This window comes from Hypanus sabinus, chromosome 1, assembly GCF_030144855.1.
Source record: "Hypanus sabinus isolate sHypSab1 chromosome 1, sHypSab1.hap1, whole genome shotgun sequence".
NCBI classification, from domain to species: Eukaryota; Metazoa; Chordata; class Chondrichthyes; order Myliobatiformes; family Dasyatidae; genus Hypanus; species Hypanus sabinus.
In genome coordinates this window covers 77,667,332-77,688,366 of record NC_082706.1, presented here as the reverse complement: position 1 = coordinate 77,688,366, position 21,035 = coordinate 77,667,332, and the positions used below count along the sequence as shown (strand labels likewise).

At 41.4% G+C, this 21,035-nt stretch overlaps 1 protein-coding gene across 1 annotated transcript in view; it reads left to right on the top strand.

Annotated features, from left to right (window-relative positions):
- Positions 1–21,035, top strand: part of itga9 (integrin, alpha 9) — a 410,365-nt gene that overhangs the window by 125,648 nt on the left and 263,682 nt on the right. The gene's annotated exons all lie outside the window — the stretch shown is intronic.

The following is a 21,035-nucleotide window of genomic DNA, read 5'->3' as shown; positions in this document are numbered from 1 at the left end:
ATGCAGCATCTGTGTTAACTAGTGAAGCAATAGCATGAGGGCAACAATCTAAATGTTGATCACATGGCTGGTTTCTTTGTGTTGTGAAAATCAGCTGGATCGTGAATCTGTTGGGTTGCACCATTTACACTGACGGATTTTGGTTTGCACAGACAACCTTGAGGTTGCTGTTTCAAAATGGGTTGTTCATTTACCGACTATTATTTGTCTTCTCCCTATTTACTTTGGATTTGGAATTAGATGATCAAAGCCATTTACATCTGGCATGTTTGCATAATTGATAACTCAGACTAAGTGATCAGGTCATCCCAGTGACTGACAGGGCTAAGACGGGCCAGTGTCAAGAGAGCAACTGGGCCGTGCTGGACAGGCAGGGCCAGTGTCAAGAGAGCAACTGGGCCGTGCTGGACAGGCAGGGCCAGTGCTGTGTGAGTGATTGGCCCTGCCAGATGGGGTGGGGCCAGTGCTGTGAGTGATTGGTCCTGCCAGATGGGGTGGGGCCAGTGCTGTGAGTGATTGGTCCTGCCAGATGGGGTGGGGCCAGTGCTGTGTGAGTGATTGGCCCTGCCAGATGGGGTGGGGCCAGTGCTGTGAGTGATTGGTCCTGCCAGATGGGGTGGGGCCAGTGCTGTGAGTGATTGGTCCTGCCAGATGGGGCGGGGCCAGTGCTGTGTGAGTGATTGGCCCTGCCAGATGGGGTGGGGCCAGTGCTGTGAGTGATTGGTCCTGCCAGATGGGGTGGGGCCAGTGCTGTGCGAGTGATAGGCCCTGCTGGATGGGGCGGGGCCAGTGCTGTGCGAGTGACTGGCCCTGCCAGATGGGGCGGGGCCAGTGCTGTACAATTGACTAGCCCTGCTGGATGGAGCCGGTGCTGTGCGAGTGATTGGCCATGCCGGATGGGGCGGGGCCAGTGCTGTACAATTGACTCGCCCTGCTGGATGGAGCCGGTGCTGTGCGAGTGATTGGTCCTGCCAGATGGGGTGGGGCCAGTGCTGTACAATTGACTCGCCCTGCTGGTTGGAGCCGGTGCTGTGTGAGTGATTGGTCCTGCCAGATGGGGTGGGGCCAGTGCTGTGCGAGTGATAGGCCCTGCTGGATGGGGCGGGGCCAGTGCTGTGCGAGTGACTGGCCCTGCCAGATGGGGCGGGGCCAGTGCTGTACAATTGACTAGCCCTGCTGGATGGAGCCGGTGCTGTGCGAGTGATTGGCCATGCCGGATGGGGCGGGGCCAGTGCTGTACAATTGACTCGCCCTGCTGGTTGGAGCCGGTGCTGTGTGAGTGATTGGTCCTGCCAGATGGGGTGGGGCCAGTGCTGTGCGAGTGATAGGCCCTGCTGGATGGGGCGGGGCCAGTGCTGTGCGAGTGACTGGCCCTGCCAGATGGGGCGGGGCCAGTGCTGTACAATTGACTAGCCCTGCTGGATGGAGCCGGTGCTGTGCGAGTGATTGGCCCTGCCGGATGGGGCGGGGCCAGTGCTGTGCGAGTGACTGGCCCTGCCGGATGGGGCGGGGCCAGTGCTGTGCGAGTGACTGGGCTGACATGGGTCCGATGGTGACTGGTCTGGGATTAGAGCAGTGTAATGGGAGCATCTGAGATGGGAGTATAGGCATTGCCATGGAAACAGTTGGGGTAATGCTTAAACACTAATACCTACAGTTTTTAATTTTTAAAAACTTAAGCACTTGTATTTATCATTCTGTATGGTATCTTTTGAGGATCAACTGGAATGGCCTGCCGTGTGGATGCTGAATCTTTGCCATCCAGACAAATTGCATTTGTACATACTATGACTGTACCTTTATATGCCATACCTACTTAAGCCCCTGGCTTAATGTTCTTGAACATAGTGGTTCAATCTGGTTCCACCACCACCTCTGACAGTAAGTTCCAGATATTACCTCTCACCTCTCCACCTCCCGTACGGACTCGACTACCACTGGATGCACTTCCTCTGCCAGAGTCGTGTTCCTTGTGAATGCATCCCAGTGTGGCTGGTAAACTCCATCTGAAGCTAAATACTGGCACAAGACTGACGTTATTCCACGGAGGTTTGTTGAGACTTGAAGCAAATGTCATGGGTTATGGTTGAAAGGTGAAATGTTTAAGGGTAACATGAGGGAGCACTTCAGTGGAATGTGGACCAAGCTGTCAGTGGAAGTGTTGGTTTTGAGTTCAATTTCAATATTCAAAAGAAATTTGGAGAAGTATGTGGATGGGAGAGATATTGAGCGCTGTGGTCCAGATCCAGGTTGATGAGACTGGACAGAATAATAGTTTGGCATAGACTAGATGGGCCAAAAGACCTGTTATGTGTTGTGATACTCTATGATTCACTATTTCAGCCACTCTCTGTTTTTAAGAGAAACACAAATCCCCTTTAAAAGTCCTTTTTTAACTTAAAACTTATGCCCTCTCATTTTCAATATCCTTACTGTAGACTCGGATAACTCCACTGCAGCTTTACCTTACACTTGTCACGGCTAAATTCTAATCAGCCACCACTGTGCCCAACTTTTCATCTGATACTGCTGAAACTTCAAATAACCTTCCTCGCTATTCACAACACTGCCTGCTTCCTTTGTCTTTCATGTTGCTGGTGAAACTAGAACAAGTGTCTGTAAGTGGTTCACCTATTTAAACCAAAAGTGGTTTTCAATCTTTAGCAGGGTTCATCACACCTTCATTAATCAATACCACTTCCCATTACCCTAAATGCAACTGCTCTTATCAGATTCTACTCTCCAGCTGTAGTTGGGCAAGCAATGAGCAGAAACTTATCATCCATGAGTTGTGGACCCTGCAATTCTGTAATAATAGCTCGTGCTCATAGAGTGGTTGAATTTTATTAGAAATAAAGGTGTGGGTAATGTGATTTTGGAAATTTGTTTTTGTGTTTTTTGTGATGAACACTTCTATCATGCAGGCAAAGCCCATGAACAGCAAATGTCTCACACTGACGTAGATCTTGATTTAATTGTTCATGCCTGCTTTAGTATTAGTAAAATGAAGTCCACTCTCTTATTGTTCTGAATTTTGCAGAGGGCATCATCATGTTACATTGTTTAGATTTCAGCACCAAGGACTGTTACAGACACGAGTCTGAATACACCATTAATGTATGTAGCATTACACTACTAAAATCTTAGATAACAATAAAGTAGGAATGAGGAGAAGTTTGTAGATTGTCATAATGTTGAAGCGAAGGTACTGATGATAGCACCAGGTGGGGGAGTCCATTTATGCAGCAAAGTGTTGAAATCTGGACTCCTATAAGGATAGATAGTGGCAGCAGATTAAAAACATCTTTCAGTAAAGGGATTACTGTTTGTACCTGCAAAGGAAAAGAGTTGCAGTGCAGTGGAGAAAGAGCAGGAGGCTAAAGCTAATAATGTCATAGAAGTGCACAAAGCTTGAAGTAAATTTATTATCAAAGTACATATCTGTCACCATATACAGCGCTGAGATTCATTTTCTTGTAGGCATACTCAATAAATGAAAGGCGTCACCAACTGGGTATACAACCAGTGCAAAAGACAACAAAGTGTGCAGATACAAAAAGAGGGAAATAATAATTGTTGATGTGGTGTGTGAAGGAAGAGAAGTGGGTGCAGTTACTGTTACAAGAGAGAAGGTGCTCAAAATGCTGAAAGGCTTAAAGGTATATAAGACACCTGGACCAGAGGAACTGCACCCTAGGGCTCTGAAAGAGGTAGCACTAAAGACTATGGTAACATTAGAAATGATCTTTTAAAAATCATTGGACTCTGGCATGGTGCCAGAGGACTGGAAAATTGCAAATGTCACTCCACTCTTTAAGAAAGGAGGAAGGTAGCAGAAAGGAAATTATAGACCAGTTAGCCTGACCTCAGTGGTTGTTAGAGTAATTTGTTAAGGATGAGATTGTGGAGTACTTGGTGACCCAGGACAAGATAGTACAAAATCAGCATGGTTTCCTTCAGGGACAATCCTGTTTGACGAACCTGTCGGAATTCTTCGGAATCCTGTCGGATTACAAGTAAGATAGGTAAAGGGGATGAAGTGGATGTTGTACATTTGGACTTTCAGAAAGCCTTTGACGAGGTGCCACATGAGGCTGCCTACCAAGTTAAGAGCTCATGGTATTACAGGAAAGTTACTAATCTGGTTAGAGTACTTGCTGATTGGTAGGAGGTAGCGAGTGGGAATAAAAGGATCCTTTTCTGGTTGGCTGCCAGTGATTAATGGTGTTTCGCAGAGGTCGGTGTTGGGACCACATCTTTTTATGCTGTATGTAAATAATATAGATGATGGAATAGATGGCTTTGTTGCCAAGTGTGCAGATGACATGAAGGTTGGAGGGGGGAAAGGTAGTGTTGAGGAAACAGGTAGGATGCAGAAGGACTTAGACAGGTGAGGAGAATGGGCAAGAAAGTGACAAATGAAATACGATGTAGGAAAATGCATGGTCATGCACTTTGGTAGTAGAAATAAATGTGTGCATTATTTTCTAAATGGGGAGAAAATCCAGGAATCTGAGATGCAGAGGGACTTGGAAGTCCTTGTGCAGAACACCCTAAAGATTAACTTGCAGGTTGAGTCAGTGGTGAGGAAGGCAAATGCCATGTTAGCATTCATTTCAAGAGGTCTAGAATACAAGAGCAAGGATGTGATGCTGAGGCTTTATAGGGCACTGGTGAGGCCTCACCTTGAGTCGTGTGAACAGTTTTGGCCCATCATCTTAGAAAAGATGTGTTGGTAGTGGAGAGGGTCCAGAGGAGGTTCATAAAGATGATTCCAGAAACGTAAGGGTTATCATTCCAGGAATATTTGATGGCTCTGGGTCGGTACTTGCTGGAGTTCTGAAGGATGAGGGGGGATCTCACTGAAACCTTTCGAATGTTGAAAGGCCTAGGCAGAGTAGATGTGAAAAGGATGTTTCCCATGGTGAGAGACTCTAGGACAGGAGGGCATAGCCTCAGGATAGAGGGGTGCCCTTTCAAAACAGAGATGTGGAGAAATTTCTTTAGCCAAAGGGTGGTGGATTTGTGGAATTTGTTGCCACATACAGCTGTGGTGGCCAGGTCATTGGGTGCATTTAAGGCAGAGGTCGATAGGTTCTTGATTGGGCATGGCATCAAAGGTTACGGGGAGAAGGTTGGGAACTGGGGTTGACGAGATTTTAAAAAAAGATCGGCCATGATTGAATGGCGGAACAGACTCGATGGGCTCCTATATCTATGGTCTTATAATAATAAGTAAGCAATAAATATCAAGAGTGTGAGATGAAGAGACCTTCAAGTGGGTCCATAGGATGTGGGAACATTTCAGTGATGGGGCAAATGAAATTGAATGAAGTTACCCCCTCTGGTAAAGAAATATTGCCATTGTCAATTGGATCACTGAATGTGATTTGACATAAATGATGCATTTCACCATATGCTTCAATGTACATGTGACAAATAAAACTAATCCTTTTATCATAAAATACATGTCTAGCTACAGGTCAATAAGCTGGAAAGGATGCAGAAAGAGAATCTCAAGGATTGGAGAGCTTGAGTTATAAGCAGAGACTTTATACGCTGGAATTGTTTTTTTTCCAGGAGGTTTACAAAATTGTGAAAGGCATTTATAAAATTGTAAAGGAAGCTTGCAATCTCTTACCATAGCGGGGCATTCTAAAACTGAAGGACATCAGCTGAAGGTGATACAGGAAAGTGGGCCATAGGGGGAAATTTTTCACACTGAGGATGACGGGCAAATGGAAGCAACTGTAAGAGGAAGTGGTAGAGTTGGGTATGTATGTATTGATGGATGGATAGGAAAGATTTATGGGAAACACCCCATATATAGGCAAACGTCGTTAGCACAGGTAGGCTCCTTAGATGAGTTGTGCCAATTGTTTGTGGTTGTTTCTGCCTTGTATGACTCTATATGAGTTAATTTTTTGTTCTTCATGTTTTGTGGCACATCAGGTGGCAACTTTACTCTTAGCATTTGTGTGTCTTGTACGAGGTCAAGTTGCTAACTGGATGCTCAACCCAGCATGGATGGTAAGCGTGCAAGGAACTGGCTGGATTTGAACCCAGGACCACTTGCCTCGAAGTCTAGTGCAGATGCCACTACACCACAGGCTGGCTATTCGAGTTAGTGACCAGAGGATATTAAAGTTTTAAGAAGGGCCTGAGGGAAACAAAGGAGTAGAGGATGTTAGAGAGTTCCACACCTCCATTGCACAGGTCCCACTCACTTGCAGGCTGGTTTGTCAGTTGTGGTTCGATAGAAATTGGTCATGGGAAAGAGTTAGAGAAAAAAGGGCAGAGATCTGTGGGAGTTCTGTGGTTGGTTACATAAATAAAGAATAAAACCATGAAGAAATTTGCAGGCAAGGATGTGAATTTTAAAACTAACAGCACTAAACTGAAGGCAGCGATGAGTGAGCAGGTCCTGTTAATTAGGATAAGGGTGTTTAAATTTATGGGGGATAAAGAGTGGGAAGTTAGTATGTCGAGTAAGGAACTGTCTTAAGTATTGGTTCAAGGACCTAGCTTGGTATTTCACCAGCAGATGAGCTGCGAGAGGTGTGAAGCAAACATGGAAATTGACTAAATACTTAATTGAAGGGGATTCATTTCCATTTACCTTTACATTTTGGAAAAGCAATGTGTGAAGGGTAGGTTACATCGAGGAACTAATGAGGCGTAGTGGTGGCATTGTGCTGGTAGTTTTCCATTAATGCGTAGAACCTAACATGGAGAACGTGATGTTTAATGCAGACGGCTCTGGAAGTTGATGAAAAAGTTTGTTTTAGTTTGATGTTAAGAATAATATAATATTAGTTCAGTAAGATGAAGAATTATATATTTGGACGATTAATGGGAGAATCTGACCGGGTCAGTGAAACAGAACTCCTGTCAAGTTCAAACTTCATTCCTTTAAGTTTGAATTCAGCTTGTTTTATTCTGTTACAATTTCTAATGACTGTATAATCCCAGTTAGTGCATCATGCCACTGGTAATTGAATCAAATTCCAGGAAATGAAGACCTCACCCAGGCCGATCTGTACAGTAGCAAGGGTAAGTTACACTGATGGAAGTGCTGTCTCTTGGATGTAACTGTTCTGGCAGTGAAATATTTCACAGTAATATTCTTTTAAAAAGTACAGTGGAGACCATCTGTCCTCATTCCATAAAATCTAAACCAGATGAACTGGTCACTTGCTCAGTTTCTGCATGGGGCCTTGTCTCTTAATAGTTGGATTCTGCATTTGCCAATTAAAGCAACAGCAACTAACTTGAAACGTAATCTGTTTATTGTAAAGTGCATATATGAAGTTTGAACATCATGAGTAGAGTCATTTAACAGTCCCCAAAAGTAAATAATTTGCTCTAGTGTTTGAAAATGAACCTGTAAAACAATCAGGAAATAAAACTTCAGATGTTCAAATCTATTTGGCAAAGAAGAATTCACTTTGGCATTGTGGGCAGTTCGAAGTGTTGAATAATACAGATAAATGATTCACGGGTGAGGAAAGGGATTTTTTTGGCCGAGCTTGCCTGTTGCCTTACAATGGCTGCATTCACCTTGGCAGACTTCAGCTACACCACTGTGAATAGTTAGGTCACACATTACATAAAATGTGCCTTTTGGAGAAGGCTTATTTATTAGACTGTTGGGCTGTGGTCATCCATTCTTGCATTTCAAGCCTTGATGATGGGATTTGTTTTCACCATTTGGCGTTACACATTTGCAAAGTTTTGATATTTATGAAATCAGGTTATGAAGAGAACAATATAACACAGTGTTTCTTAATTAAATTCATTATCAGTTATCTTTGTTGGTTATATTTAAGGTTTAGTCGACACAGTTTGTGGTTGTGGACACTAATTCACATTTATGGTGTGTTGTGGTTTCTGGCCTCTTTTTGTTGCTAGTTTGGGTGATTTTTGAATCGGGATGGCCTGCAGATAATGAACACTAAGCTGAACTAAAATGTGTGTTTTATATCCTGTGTTTTTGCTCAATTTTTTTTGTTGCCATTTGTGTGATTTTTTTTTTTTGGAGCGTAGGGGGGAGGGATGTGGTTGATGATTTTTTCTTCTTTGAGTGGGTTCCATGGTTCTTTGTTTGGTGGCTGTCTGTAGGGAAGGTGAATCTCAGGGTTGTATGTTACATACATACTTTGATAATAAATGTACTTTGAAGTGTCAATTTTAGTTTTCAAAATTGCCTCTAATTAAATGTGATAGGACACAAGGTGATTTTTAATCATTATAATTGGCAGCACTTGGTTATTAGCCCAGAAAAACCTGGAACCACTTATATTGTTTGCAAGATATTTCGAGAAGTAAATCCACGACTTCAGTATTATTGTAACAAAAGCTCATACAAACATTCTGGAGGAATCTAGAATAAATCTTGGAATGCTGACAGTTATGGAAATATGGAAATGACTAGCAGTCCATATATACAGGGCTTCCTAAATTTTGCCAAATTTAAACTGCTTCCTGCAGGAGTAGTTACCAGGTTTTATGTCATTAATGTTTATGAAGGGGCCTTTCATTTATTATACTGTCCCTACCTTCAGAATGGTGAATACTGAGTGCACATGGAAAAGCAAAAAGGAAAAATAACCTGTGAGTGCTATATATTTGCAATATGAAGAATCAGAATACCATGAAATATTCAGCGGGTTGGGGGGGGGGGGAAGAAATGGAGTGAATGGCTGCTGCTTGACATGCTGAGTTTTTCCAGTTCACTGTATATTTCAAATTTGACACATGCTATTTATATACAAAAATGTCAGCATGGATGCAATGGGCAGAATGGCCTCTTTCTCTGCTGTACAATAGTATATTGGAGCCAATTTTGGGAATGATTTCTGGTTGTATTTAAGAAGATATTTCAATTTTTTTTGCATTTAAGAGTGAATTCAATAGTGCATGAGCCACAACATTCAAAATTAATCATGAATAGGAGATGTGGGTGGGGATAAGAAAATTGGGTGTCCAGACCTAACAAGGTCATTCATATTTTCAGAGGGTTAAGACAGTCAGAAATGTGATAAGGACATAGTTTGATGTTTCTCAGTGGTGTTAATGTACGAAATATCATCTCATAAACTGCTGAGAACAGGATACTGGCATCTATTTTGAAAATGAGCTAAATTATAATGGATTTCCATCATCATCTTTGCTAACTTGAACTTTGATCTTGTGTCCTAATTGAGTCATCAGCCTCCAAATAGTCCTTCATGACTTCCACCACCTTCAATGTAATTCTACAACTAGCTGTGTTTTCCAATGCTCTCGCAAGACTCTGGAATGACTGTTGCCTTCACAACTCCCTGGTTCCCTGTTGCATTCCCACTGGACGTTCCTTTTATCACAGCAGTTCACTGCTTGATCTGCTAGGTATATCATTGTTTCTCTCCCCCCCCCCCCCCAGATTTCTAGCAGCTATTATCTCAGTTCCAGCATATTCATTATTTTTTCCTATTTGTGCTCTTATGCAAAAGCACTCTGAAAGCTTTGTGTCATCTGATCAACCTATCAGAATCCACGAAAATCACAGTAACTGCAGATGCTGTGAATCAGTAAACAAATGAAAAGCTGGAAATGCTCCACAGCATTTCTGGGAAGAGCAAAAGTGTGTAATGTTTCATTTATTAACATTACTTTTGTTTCAAATGTAAAATCAACCAAGGTATCGAAAGTTAATACTAATGATTTTGTTCTAAATGCTTTCTAAAGTTCAAAATGTACAAAGTACAAAACGTCACAGCAATGTAGAATCCACATAAAGGACAGATTAAACTTGAAATGCAGTTATTTGCTTTTTTTGTGCTGTCAATGCAACACCTCAACTGCGTGAAGTTTTCAGCATGCAGTTTGAAGTATTATCAGACACAGAAGGTTCATAACATGACAGATACCACTTAATATCCTTGTAAGGGCAAGATGTTACTGGTCTGGTTCATGGGAAGAAAGGACATCTCATTTTCTCATGCAATGCTTATAACTAGAGTTGTGCTGTGCTGTTTAAAAGTCACAAAGCCTGGGAGATTGGGAGGTGGTCTCTTTGTTGCTAGGAAACAGATGACATGTTTCCAACTGCATCATTACTTCATTGCAAAGTGACAGGAATACTTTAGATTTAAATGGTTTGTACATCATTTGTAATAGCTTTCGATTTATTTGAAGAAAAATGTGTAAAGCATTATTTCAGTTCTTTGTTATTGGGATGGTGGCCATAGCTTAGTCTTAATGAATTGAATTTTAAGGATCAATTTTACAATGCATGTTGTTAGCATGAATTGTGAAATCATGATTTTGTACAATAAATGGTTGAAGTTTGGAATGAATACTGCCCTGAAAAATAATTTTCAATCCTGTTCTCTTGGAAATGTGTAGATTGATGAACAATGTTAACCTGAATTTGCCTTTTTCAGGTCACACCTCGGCACTAGATCTTGGCATACATAATCTCTAGGGCAGTGGTTCCCGACCTTTTTTATGCCACAGACCAATACCATTAAGCAAGGGGTCTGTTGACCCCAGGTTGGAAACCCCTGATCTAGAGGGTAACAGTTTTAAATGCACCACAGCATCAAAAGCCTTATATAGTGTAATTGAGATGCCCACTAATACATGCAGCATAACCAATGTTTTGTATAGTTTACAATGTGATATACCAACATTTAGACTCACACCTTGGCTCAACAAGGCAAGCATACCAAATGCCATTTTCACTGCCTGATCCACCTGTGTCATCGTTTTTGTGGAATTAAGAATTAGTCTTTCAACATCAACTCTCTTGGGATCCTTGCCACTGTCTGGATATGTCCTGCTAGTATTAATGATGAACCAAAATGCATTGTCTCTTATTTGTCTGGATGAAGTTCCATATTCCACTGCTCTGTCCAACTTAACAGTTGATATATATCCTTTCACATCGTTAGACAATCTTCTTCACCATCCAAATTTCCACTGAAGTTCATATTGTCAGCAAACTTACCAAATAGATCACTTATGTTTAGTAACCAGTTGGATTTTCAGAAGTCTGCAGAGCTCCCCCTATGCGTTAGTGGTGCACAACTATTTACGGAGAGGGCAGATTTTAAAATCCAAAGCACTTCTCATGACCACCACCAACAAACATGTTTTATTTTTAACTGTGCATAGTCAGATATGAGGAAGTCTGCAGAAGCTGGAAATCCAAAGCAACACTCACAAAATATGGGAAGAACTCAGCAGGTCAGGCAGCATCTATGGAATGAAAAAGCAATAGACGTTTCGGGCTGAGACCCTTCTTCAGGACTGAAATGGAAGGGGGTTGATGCCAGAATAAAAAGTGGGGCGAGAGAAGGAGACTAGTTAGAAGGTGATAGGTGAAGGGAAGTGGATGGGAAAGGTAAGGGGTTGGAGAAGAAGGAATCTGATAGGAGAGGAGAGTGGACCATAGGAGAATGGGAAAGGAGGAGGGGACGCAGGAGGAAGTGATAGGCAGGTGAGAAGAGGTAAAAGGCCAGACTAGGGAATAGAAGAAGAGGGGAGGGGGGAGGGAAAAATTTTTACCGTAAGAGAAATCAATATTCATGCCATCGGGTTGGATTTTTCTATTAATTTTTCAGGATCTATGCTTCACTGAAACATCCTACCTTTACTGCTTATCTCTAATTGCCTTCTTGAACTGCTCCAGCCCTCCAGGTGAAGGTAGATTCAGAATGCGGTATCTTCAGAGTGGAGAGTTGCAGTGTTCACCTGACTTCTGAGGACCTGCAATGTATTTATAATCAAGGAATTGGATGATTCAGAGTGAAGGCTGCAAGAATTTATTTTCCCAAACATCTGCTACTCTAGTCATTGGAGGTAGAGGTCATGTGTTTAATATACCATTGGAGTAACCTAAATGATTGATAGATTTTTTTTGGCAGATTGTATATGCTGTAGCCCCAATGCACTGGTATGTTGTGTAGTTGATGGATGCCAGTCAATTGGGTTGCTTTGTTCTTGGCAGAGATTGGCTTTTTAAGTTTGTCAGAGTTAAGGAATTGCATGTGTAATCAGAGATATATACAGACCTCCAAATAGTAGCTAGGCTGTGGGATACAAGTTACAATGGAAGATAGAAAAGGCATGTGTAAAAAGCAATATTATGACAGTGATGGGGCATTTCAATATGCAGGTACATTGGGGACAATCAGATTGTTGCTGGATCCCAAAAAAGAGAATTTTGTAGAATGCCTATGTGATAGCTTTTGCCCACTAGGAAAAATGCAATTCTGATTGGGTGTTTTGTAATGAACCAGATTTGCTTAGGGAGATTAAGACAAAGGAATGCATAGCAGGGAGTGATCATAATATGATAGAATTCACCCTGCAATTTGAGAAGAAGCTGAAATCGAATGTATCAGTATTACAATGGCGTAAGGGGAATTACAGAGGCATGAGAGGGGAGCTGGCCAAAGTTGATTGTAATGGGGCACGAGCAGGGATGGTGGCAGAACAGCAATAGTTGGTGTTTCTCAGTGTAATTTGGAAGGTGCAGGAAAGATGCACCACAAAGATGAAGAAGTATTCTAAAGGGAAGATGAGGCAACCATGGCTGACAAAGGAAGTCAAAGACAGCATAAATGTAAAAGGGAGGGTATATAATAGAACAAAAATTAGTGGGCAGGTTGAGGATTGTGAAGCTTTGAAAAACCAACAGAAGGCAACTGAAAAAATATATGAAGAGAGAGAGATTGAACTATGAAGGTAAGCTCCAATATTACACAAAATGCTGGAGGAACTCAACAGGCCAGATAGCATCTATGGAAAAGGGTACAGTTGATGTTTCAGGCAGATAGCAAGTGTATGAGGGAAAGTGGATGAGATGCAGAATCACCTCTGATCCTAGTTGCTCTTTCTTGAGAAATCTTATCTATTTTTCATAGAGTTGAGCACCGTCATTATTTGGTTTGGCCTGTGTTATTTGCCCCTGTATAAAATTGCAGTATTACTTCAGTATATTAACCTATTTATGTCTGTTAAGTTGAACTGAGCCAGCTTTTGAATCAGATTCTGAGAAAATTATGCTGGCTATTGTAGTTTCCTGCAACTTTAGTGCCTTCTTGCACTGTCGTTTCTCTGAAACTGCCACACTTTATTCTACTTCTGTTATTGTGCTACCTTGTACTACCTCAATGCTTTGTTGTAATGAATTGATCTGAATGGGGGATCATATACGAGAAAATTGTTTTACGTGCACCTCAGCACGTGACAATAATAAACCAATTTACAAGCTTACGGATCTCTTTTCCCCTGCAACTGGTTAACTCTCCATTTTTATGTTAAGCCACTGTGCTCAAGCCAGTAGGAAGTCTTACAAGGAAACTGAATATTTATAGAACATAGCATTTAAGCAATTCTGCTTCACACAAGCTTCCAGCCTGTTCAAATTGTAAATTCAGGATATGACCATGACCTGGGGGGATAACTGTATCAGGAAATAAGTGACTTCATCGGACTATGTGACTGCCATGTGTATTTGTTGACCAAGATAGGTGGAATTAAGATGAGAACAAGTATGACAAGTGTTTTACCTAATGTGGTGCAGCAGGATAGTTCCTGCCTACCTGATTTCAATCTTTTATTCACTTATCGTAACCTATTTTTCCCATAGTACTGGTCCCTAATTGGGCAACATAACTGTAATATTGCACTTGATGGTGCTCTGTGTTCATTCTGTGTTCTCGGGTTTCTTTTTAATTGCAGGATTTATTACTTACAAGTTAAAGGTATAATAAGAATTTATTATTTTGCCGAAGGGTCTCAACCTGAAATGTTGACTGTACTTTTCTCCATAGATGCTTCCTCGCCTGCTGAGCTCCTTCAGCATTTTGTGTGTTTTGCTTGGATTTAGAGCATCTGCAGATTTTCTCTTGTTTGTAATAAGATTTAAAATTAGGTTTATATTTTTTTTAAAAAGTATTCTGGAAATCCGCAGGAATTTAAAGAGGTTCTGCCGAACTAATGGATGCATTGGTTTTGATCTTTTTGAATTAGTTATCTAAGATAAAGACTTGTGGAATTAAGGATAAGAAGAGGAAGATAGAAGGGGTTGTGTAACATAGAAGAAAGATTGGTTAACTGCAATAAAATTAAAGAGAAACAAACTGCTCTTTTAATGGAATGCCTCAGGATCACTTTTTGCAGTCTATATTTGTGACTTAGTTGAAAGTTCATTTCACTTTTTGGTTTGGTTGGAAAGTACCCTGTCAGGTAATATGTCCACAAAGTGATCGGTCAAATTGGTTAAAAAGCTGGCAAAAGAAGAAGGAAGTGGGCAAAAGTGAGGTTACCAATTTGGTATGAAGAACAGAAAAGCAGAATATTATTTAATTGGTATGATATTCTTAAACCCCAGTGTGCAGAGAGATAAGGGTTCAGAAAGTTAGCATGACATCAAGTAACTAAAATGAGGCCTCCTTCAGTCAAGGTTGACCATGGATGTTGTGTCCTAGCTGTCTAGATACGCAAGCTTGGGCAGTACGATATGGAGAGCAAGCTGTTGCCCACGTACAAGCTCCCCCTCTCCACGCATCTGATGAACCCAAAGGAATAGCAGAGACTGATGCAGTCCGACACCAACAACATCACAGGAGTTGCCAGTAAGCATTGAACTCAATGTAGGACTGCCTTAGGGATTCCAGGTCCGGATTTTTCCCTCGGAGTTTACTCCCGAAGCCTTCCCCATGAGTGGGTATAGCTGCTAGGCAGCAGAGGTTTGAGATCAGAGTCTTGCTTCTAGGTGAGCTGCCAAACACGGCTGATGACCCACATCTGCCTGAAGTGACCAGTAACATGCCTTTGCCCTTTTTCCTCTCACTGGGCTTAGTAGCTAAGTCACATGCAAAAGCCGGGAGCTGGACTTGATTGTCAGAGGCAATTTGAGGTGCATGGCATTGGGAGCATTTAATAGGTAGTGGGAGCTTATCCTCATTACCACTCCTGGCTATTACAACCTCAAGGAACCATATCAAGTAACTAAAAAAGTTAAGAAAAGTGGAAGTTTCAAGTGTAACTAAGTTATGTACAAATGAGCAGGGCTTTACTGAGACCACACCTGGATATTGTGTCTAGATTTAGTTTCTCATTTAAAGAGATCCTTAAATTTTTAGCAGGATGTTTGTCCTGGAGGTGGTAAACAAAGTTTTAGCAGACTGATTTATGGGGAGTGTGTGTTGTTTTTAAATGAGACATTGAGCAGAATGAACTTTTGTTTTGAGTTTAGAAGTTTGAGGCATGACCTCATTGGAACATCCATTAGGAAGGGCATGGCATAGTAGGTTCTGGGAAGTACTTTCCCTGGAGGGCAGTGTAGAACTGTATCAGGGTGAGCAGTTCACACTTAGGACTGAGGTAGGTCAGAATTTTGTTTCTGAAGACAGTGACTCTTTAGAATTTTCTACCACGGAGGAGAGAGATGGGGGCTATTAGATATATTCACAGCTGATATAAATAGATTTATATTTTGGGCTGCTGTTAAGTTGCAGTAACTCCCTAAATTCTTGAATGGATTAAAAGGAACCAAGTATAACCACACTGTTCAAAAAACAAGGACCAAGTAAAAATACTATAGGCCATTTAACTTGGCCACCACTTGAAGAAAAGTTGCTGGGTGCTATAATTAAAAGTATGGTAATAGGGCTTGGAGAAAAACATAATGTGATCAATGCATCATTACAGAGAATTTATTGGAGCTTGTAGGTAAGGAAATAACAATGTATATAGTATGTTTTAATCTTCAGCAAAGATAATAACACACAATGCTTGCCCTAATCATAGGGCTATACAGGACAGAAAACAGGCTAACCATTGAGGTTAACTATTGCCTGAGCTAATCGCATTTCAATGTGTTCAGAATCAGGTTTATTATCAATGGCATGTGTGGATTTTGTTAACTTAGCAGCAGCAGTTCAATGTAATACATAATCCAGGCTTCCCCCGCTATCCGAAGGTATAGTGGTATTGAGTTCAGATTCAGATAATTCAGATAGAAAGTATTGCTAATCCATTGTGCTTTGCACACGTGGGTTCGTATCCCATCCTCGTCTATAAGTGTGAGGTGATGCATTTTGGAAGGACAAACCAGAAGACTGAGTACAGGATTAATGGTCAGTTACTTAAGAGTGTGGATGAACAAAGGGACCTTGGGGTTGAAATCCATACATCCCTGAAGGTCGCTGCGATGGTTGATAGGGTAGTTAAGAAGGCCCATGGGATGCTAGGCTTCATTAACAGGGGATTGAGATTAAGAGTAGAGAGGTCTTGTTGCATCTCTACAAATCTCTGGTGAGACCGAACTTAGAGTATTGTGTTCAATTCTGGTCACCTCATTATTGGAAGGATGTGGAAGCTATGGAGAGGATACAGAGGAGATTTACCAGGATGTTGCCTGGTTTGGAGAACAAGTCATATGAAGCAAGGCAAACTTTTCTCTTTAGAACGTAGAAGAACGAGAGGGGACTTGATGGAGGTCTGCAAGATTGTGATTATGTATGGTGTAGTTTCACTTATCAAAAGTGCGAAGACAGTGAGCTGAAATCGATTGTGAGAGGCATAGATAGGGTGGATAGACATATATCAAAAGCAAGAATGATATGATAAATATACAGCCTATATAAAGTAGAAATATTTTATGTACGGTGTAGTTTCACTTATCAAAAGTGTGAAGACAGTGAGCTGAAATCGATTTGGAGAAAAAAAACGCATGTGCATGTACATGCATGCGCACACAGCTGTCCGCACAAGGCTTCACGGTCATGGTAGTCTTTCTCGGAATAAACACATGTATAAAGCGGGTGTCGTTTTCTCGTAAAACCGAAAATCCTCTTTGGTTAGTGAAATCAGGTACTAATGTAGGTCTTTCATAGCAGCAAGCTGTCGTAAAGCGAACGTTCGAAAAATGGGGGCCACCTGTATAGAAGAAGGAAATAATAAGTAAATTGATTACAGCATAATTATACTGAATAGATTAAAAATCGTGCAAAAATAGAAATAATATATATTAAAAAAGTGAGGTAGTGAGTTTGAACTATCCCACCTTGTAAATATTGTAATTGTACCTGCTGGCAGCTCTTTCCACATATCTCCACCATCTTGTTATCCATTTTTTAAATCTTTACCTTGAGCAGCTAGTTTAGAAAGATCAAAGCCTGTGGTCAGTACATTAGCACATGTTTAAAAAAAAATCTGAAAATATGCTTTCAAAAATGATGAAATGAGAAATTTCTATATATCAAAAAATTACTATGAACAGCAAGAAACAGTAAGAAAAAATCAAATCAATTTTTACGTTTAAAATTATTTCAGGGTACAAGACTTTTAATGGTCTGGCACCGAAGAACATCACAGAATCACTTTTGTTTTATAATTCTGCTGGAGCTCTCAGGTCTTCTTGCACTGGTCTCTTAAATTTAACAATCTATATGTCAAAACTGTGGAATTCTGTATCAAAAACTATAAAGGATACAGACTCGGATGACACTTGAATGCCAGCTCAAAACCTATTTGTTTAACCTAGTTTTTAACTAACATAATTTTTAAAATTTTACTTTCATCTTTTGTACTTTAATCCCAATGTAAAGCACTTTAAAGTACATATTCTATGAAAAGTACTCTATAAATGAAGATATAATGATCGTATTTTCATTTTTCTCAGCTCAAGCTGGCAAAACGTGGCACCCACATTTCTCAGTTGCTAGGAACTTTCAGACAATCCTAGCGGTGTTTAGTATTAGTTAATGCCCCTCCTCCCTTTCTTACCCCACCACTTTTTTTTCTCTCTCTCTCGTTCCCTCTCACAATAACTCCTTGCCTGTTCTCCGTCTCTCTCTGGTGCTCCCCTCCCCTTTCTTTCTCCCTAGGCCTCCTGTCCCCTGATCCCCCTTCTCCAGCTCTGTATCCCTTTTGCCAATCACCTTTCCAGCTCTCAGCTTCACCCCACCCCCTCCAGTCTTCCCCTATCATTTTGGGTCTCCTCCTCCCCCTCCCACTTTTAAATCTCTTACTATCTTTTTTTTTTCCGTTAGTCCTGATGAAGGGTCTTGACCCAAAAAGTCGACTGTACTTCTTCCTATAGATGCTGCCCGGCCTGTTGCGTTCCACCAGCATTTTGTGTGTGGTGTTCAGTATTGTGGCTTTCTGAAGTTTTACATAAATATTGCAGTGTAGTTTCATGCTATTGTGTAGTGATTTTGGGATGTTACTAGTTGTAGATATTACTACTGGAACAATGTATACCCCGCTGATGTTCTATAGTCTTTCAATTTCCTCTTTTAATTCATCATAATTCTGGTGTTTTTCACTTAATACTTTCTGTTTGGAATGGCTATATCTCGTAAGAAAGTTGTTATTGCTTATCCTGTAATATTATATATCCGGATGGTTATTATGGATTTTTTCTGTCTGTAATAACGGATCAATTGTAATGTAATTTGTAGGATTCCGACTGTAAAACTGGGTCAGGTTTTCATTTATAGTAAGCTGTGGTGTCTTGTGTCAGTTTGTGTTTTAACGCCAGATTTTGGTGAATGATGTTTGTTACTTGATTGTGCCTGTGCAGATAATCAGATTGAGTTAAACTGCTACAGGATCCTATAATGTGTTGGATTGTTTCTAGTTTTTCTTGGCATTTTCCAGCATTTATTGTCTTGAATTTGTTGGTCTTTTATTACGTATATTTGATTTTTTTTTGTGTGTGTGTTAACCACCAGGTCCTGTATTGCCACATGGAACCCCTCTGATTCTCGGAAGAGGTCACCAACTCTGAGCTGGGTGTTTGACACTTCCTTGTTGATATCTTGCCTGCTCAGATCAAGGGGATGTCTTCCACAGAGGGTCATGCTCTGCCATTAGTTTACTTTTTCTTCTGTAGTGATAATGTCTTCATTCTTCTGGGCTTTGCCATCATTTGTGTTTAGTAGTGTGTACTTATCAGAATTGCTCACATGGAGTGCAGAATCCAGTTTTTATTGATGAAAATATATCCGTAGAATTTTATCTGACTTGTGTAAAATTTTAATGTCTGTTATCCCTCTTCTTCCTTCTGTTCTAGGTGTTCAAATCTAAGTGCATTCAAATGCTCATAGTATTTTCTAAAATTTGTCATTACGGTTCTTATTTTTCTTTGTAAATTTACCAGGTTGGTTTCAGACTAAGACCATATGCCAAAAGAATACATTAATATGCAAAGAGCAAAAGTGTTTATTACCTTTGTTATATTTTTATTATTCATCTGTTAGGCAGATTTTCTTGAGCCTTGAAGTAAAGTCTGTCAAAAGTTTTCCTTTTATCACATTATGATCTATTTTCTTTGCTTGCTGATATACCAGATACTTTCATAAGACACAGGAGCGTAATTAGGCCATTTGGCCTATTGAGTTTGCTTCACCATTTGATCATGGTGGCAGCAAATTCCATAGATTCATCACCCTTGGGCTAAAGAAATTCCTTCTCATCTCTGTTCTAAACAGATGTCCCTTTGTTTTGAGTTGTTCCATCAGTTCCTCGACTCCCCCACTATAGGGAACATCCTCTCCACATGCACTCTATCTTGGTCTGTTATCATTCGATAGGTTTCAATGATATCCCCCCACCCCACCAATTCTTTAGAATTCCAGTGAGTACAGGCTGAGGGCCAACAAATGTTCCTCGTGTTGAGCCTTTCATTTCTGGAATCATTTTTGTGAACCTCCTTTGAACTTGCTCCAATGTCAGCATATCTTTTCATAGATAAGGGGCCCGAAACGGCTCACAATACTACAAGTGAGGTCCCACCAGTGCCTTATAAAATCTCAGCATTGCATTTGCATCCTTGGTTTTATAATCCAGTTGTCTTGAAATGAATGCTAACATTGCATTTGAATTCCTCACCACCAAGTCAACCTGCAAATTAACCTTAATGGAATCCTGCATGAGGACTCCCAAGTCCCTTTGTGTTTTCTCTCCATTTAGGAAATGGTTTATATTTACATTCCTTCTACCGAAGTGCATGACCATAGACTTTCTGACTGTGTATTCTATCTGCCACTTCTTTACCCATTTTCCTAATCTGTTTAAGTCCTTCTGCAGACTCCCTGCTTCCTTAATGCTACCGAATTCCTCACCTATCTTTGTATCATCAGCAAACTCGGCCACAGTGCCATCAATTCCTTCATCCAAATCATTGACTTACAACTTTTATTCCCACCCTTTGCCTCCTGCTAATCAGCCAATACTCTATCCATCCTTGTATCTTTCCTGTAATACCATGGGCTCTTATCTTGCTCAGCAGCCTCATGCGTGGCACCTTGTCAAAAACCATTTGAAAATGCAAGTACAGTCAGCCCTCCTTATCCATGGGGGATTGGTTCCCGGACCCCCGCGGATAACAAAAAACGCGGATGCTGAAGTCCCTTATTTACCCTGTCTCAGTGTGGTGGACTTTAGGTCTTGGCGGAGTTCCGGACCTTATTTACCCTGTCTCAGTGTGGTGGACTTTAGGTCTTGGCGGAGCTCCGGACCTTATTTACCCTGTCTCAGTGTGGTGGACTTTAGGACCCGGCGGAGCTCCGGACCTTATTTACCCTGTCTCAGTGTGGTGGACTTTAGGTCTTGGCGGAGCTCCGGACCTTATTTACCCTGTCTCAGTGTGGTGGACTTTAGGACCCGGCGGAGCTCCGGACCTTATTTACCCTGTCTCAGTGTGGTGGAGTTTAGGACCCGGCGGAGCTCCGGACCTTATTTACCCTGTCTCAGTGTGGTGGACTTTAGGTCCTGCTGGAGCTCCGGACCTTATTTACCCTGTCTCAGTGAGGTGGACTTTAGGACCCGGCGGAGCTCCGGACCTTATTTACCCTGTCTCAGTGTGGTGGAGTTTAGGTCCCGGTGGAGCTCCGGACCTTATTTACCCTGTCTCAGTGTGGTGGACTTTAGGTCCCGGTGGAGCTCCGGACCTTATTTACCCTGCCTCAGTGAGGTGGAGTTTAGGACCCGATGGAGCTCCGGACCTTATTTACCCTGTCTCAGTGTGG